Source organism: Erpetoichthys calabaricus, chromosome 12, assembly GCF_900747795.2.
Source record: "Erpetoichthys calabaricus chromosome 12, fErpCal1.3, whole genome shotgun sequence".
NCBI lineage: Eukaryota > Metazoa > Chordata > Cladistia > Polypteriformes > Polypteridae > Erpetoichthys > Erpetoichthys calabaricus.
The window spans coordinates 59,085,568-59,089,426 of NC_041405.2; the positions used below are offsets into that span (position 1 = coordinate 59,085,568).

The following is a 3,859-nucleotide window of genomic DNA, read 5'->3' on the forward strand; positions in this document are numbered from 1 at the left end:
AATAGTGCTTGGCATGAGAAATCAAATCCTGTTTTAAGTTTGATTAAGTTAAAAAAGCAATACACGAAAGATGAAAAACAATAATATTCTTCCGTGTGCACCATGGAAGAATACTACATGCCATGTTGTACCAGGCTTTTTGAGTCCAAATGCCACTACTAATTATACAACATGACTTGAACATCTCTGGCATTGAGAGGGACCTCTGAAAAAAGCAATATGCACTGTTTTTCAACATATTTAAAAAATGAAACTTATATATTTCTGCTGCTCTGCCTGGACCTTCAGCAGTTCCTCTGGAGTTGTGACATCATTTATTTTACTTAATACTTGCTAAGATTACTTTAAAGAAAGGAGCAAAACTTTCCTGTATGGAAAGAGGACATCCTGGATCTCATTAACGACAGACTGATGTTATGGCAGCTGTCCAGCCCAGGAGAAAAGAGAGCCGTTGGTCAAAAATGTCTTCAGTTGTTTTTGCACCTTTTGCATTCATCAGATAATTTTTGTGTAGCTTTCTTTATAGAAACTGAACTCAGAATATTGTAAAATACTAATTAACATTTAATTCTATTGAAATAAAAAAACACAACACCGTACATTTGCGAGCAACTTTGACAGAAGCCATGTAGCTTTATAAAGCATAAAAATGATTTACTTACAAGAATATTAACAATTATAAAAGCAACTTATATACATAAAGTAGTACAAATGAAATAAATCTTTTTAAGTGTTGCTTTTATTGCATGCATAATTATAAAAATAATACTTTGAAATGTTCAACACTTTATTTTGAAAATTCACAATAAGTTAATGACTCTCTGCCAATGGAGTGTCCTCAATATTAGGCAAAACACAATATTTTCACAAAATATTAGAGCATGACAGAGTTTAATAGCTATTTAATGCTTAAACGTACTATAATATCTATTAACGACACATAGGCGTTGATAGTGATTCTTAATATAGTATTTTAATAACTGTAAAAATGGTGTCAGTTTCTCATTAGGTTCTCTCAGTACAAGGGAAAAAAAGACCAGAATGCCCTTTTTTAAGAACTTCCTTTTTCCTTCTAAAATCCCACCCACTAACATTCTACAGGAAGTTACCAACAACAGGAATATCAATCAACATCAATATAAATTGAACTTGTAACTGAACATACAATACACAGCACTCCTTTCCCCCAGTTTTAAATATCTTTGTAACGTCTTGGCTTAACAAGAGCTCTACGGGGTCTTAGTGACACCATAGGCCGTGGGGTCTTAACATTCACAGGTTTACCAGTTTCAGTGGTTGGTGTCACTACTGTATCATTATCTGGAGTGGATTTAGAAGAAGTTGGTATTTCTGGGCTACCAGGAGGCTGCTGAACAGTGGTAACTGGCTGCTGCATTGACTCTGCTTCGGGCACTGGCCCTTCATCTATCATCCTCTCTCGAAGCTGATCAACATGGCGACGGCAAATGTGTCCATCTTCTGTCTGCACACGGTAAGACACAGGGCCAGTCGCCTCTTGCACTACTGCTGGCATCCATTGTGGTTCTCCTACAAAATTGCGTGCATATACTGTCTGTAAAGGTCGAAATTGCCTCAACACATCTCCATGCTTTTGTGCTAGTTCCCCTTGCTTCATATGCATGTCAGCTTGAAAGTCTTGGTTAAGGCGATCAAGTGCAGTGGTCAGTCGTCTTTTCATTAGCAACTCTGCAGGACGCTTCCCTGTGGAAGAGTTGGGCATGGTGTGCTGAGATAACAAAAATCTTGCAAGGCGTGTTTGCCAATTACCAGCTAGGATTCTCTGTAGAGCATCCTTTGCTGTCTGAACCATTTGCTCTGCTTGCCCATTTGAGGACGGATGATAGGGGGCTGTTGTCACATGCCGGATCCCATTTCTTTCTGTGAACTCTTTGAATTCAGCAGATGTAACTGCTGCACCGTTGTCTGAGACAATAATATCTGGCAACCCATGTGTAGCAAAGATAAGGCGCAAAGTGTCGATGGCAGCATTTGCAGACATGGAGCGTAGAAGAGACACCTCCAGCCACTTGGAATGGGAATCTACCAAAATAAAGAAAACCTTTCCTTGAAATGGTCCAGCAAAATCGATGTGGATCCGAGACCAAGCCTTAGCTGGCCATTCCCAGGGGTGAAGTGGTGCCCTTTGATGGTGCATGCCACGACTGTTGACATGTTGTACAACACTTTACAGCCTTCTCTATTTGTCCGTCCATTCCTGGCCACCATACATAACTTCGAGCCAGAGCCTTCATGTGGACTATGCCAGGGTGGGAGTCATGAAGTAGTCTAAGTACATCCTCCCGTGTTAGAACAGGTACTACAACGCGGCTACCCCATAAAACACAACCCTTGTGAGTTGAGAGTTCATTCTGTGTGTTGGTAAAGGGTATGAAATCGTCACCTGGAACTTCATGGGGCCAGCCATGCAAAAGCCAGTGCAGTACACGAGACAGAACTGGATCCTTCTGAGTAAGCACAGCAATTTGGTTAGCATGAATAGGTGCATTAGGCACAGATTCCAAGAGCAGGACCTCAAGAGGAGGTAGTGTATCAGCCACAGGATGTGCTATAGGCAAGCGGCTCAAGGCATCGGCGGTTGTCAACTCTTTTCCTGGTCTGTAGCACAACTGATAGTTGTATGCACCCAACAAGAGACTCCAGCGAAGCATACGAGGCAACAAGACCTGTGGCATGGGTTTAGAATGATGTAGGAGACCAAGGAGTGGCTTGTGGTCTGTGCAAATTGTAAACTGACGCCCCTGCAAGAACTGATGACATTTTTTTACACCAAAAATAACAGCAAGAGCCTCCTTATCTATTTGAGCATAATTGCGTTCAGTGGCCGACAGTGTCCGTGAAGCAAAACTAATTGGGGACTCCATCCCATCCTCGTCGCCAATATAATATCTATTAACGACACATAGGCGTTGATAGTGATTCTTAATATAGTATTTTAATAACTGTAAAAATGGTGTCAGTTTCTCATTAGGTTCTCTCAGTACAAGGGAAAAAAAGACCAGAATGCCATTTTTTAAGAACTTCCTTTTTCCTTTTAAAATCCCACCCACTAACATTCTACAGGAAGTTACCAACAACAGGAATATCAATCAACATCAATATAAATTGAACTTGTAACTGAACATACAATACACAATACGTACAGCACAAAAATGGCAGTATATATGTAAAGAATATAATACAGTCTTGTAGTAACTGTTACCATACAAAAAATGTTTTGCTTTCCATTTTTTCATTAAATTTAATTCATTTTGTGCGTTATCATCGTTTTTACAATGAAAGTATCAGGTCATTTTCTCACCTGCTTAATCCAGTCCAGGGTTGTGGGAGAGTGCTGAAGACTATCCCAGTTAGCATAGTGCACAAGACAGGAACAAACCATGGACAGAGCGGCAGTCCATCACATTTTTTCTGAAGAATTGTACAGCACATGAAATAACTGCCATCTGCACTGACAAGTAACTTTAAATGTTGGACTAATTTTCCAAAATTCTGCAAAAGCAATTGTTATCCTGCAAGAAGGTGTGCACATGACAAATGTGTTCTGAGATTTTTCAGGTACGATAGAAGTTTCAACCAAAAGGTATTTATATTCACTAACCATTGTGCCAGATAGTGGTGACATGTAGAGTGTTGATTAGCACAACTGAGAAGTTCACTGTACTCTCGATATGTGACAATAATGACCCTATAAATTTATATAAAACATTAAGAATGTGTTTAATAAGAACCTTTGCTGCTCTAAGGGATTAAATTAAAGTGGAAGTTATTTGTCATCTGCAACTAAGATTTTAAAGGCAGAATCCACTAAAAATATGGG

The 3,859-nt window shown here is 39.5% G+C and overlaps 1 pseudogene; it reads right to left on the reverse strand.

Moving 5' to 3' along the window:
* Nucleotides 1-939: 939 nt before the first annotated feature.
* Nucleotides 940-2,903, reverse strand: LOC114663088 (uncharacterized protein K02A2.6-like; annotated as a pseudogene).
* Between the last annotated feature and the right edge of the window lie 956 nt (nt 2,904-3,859).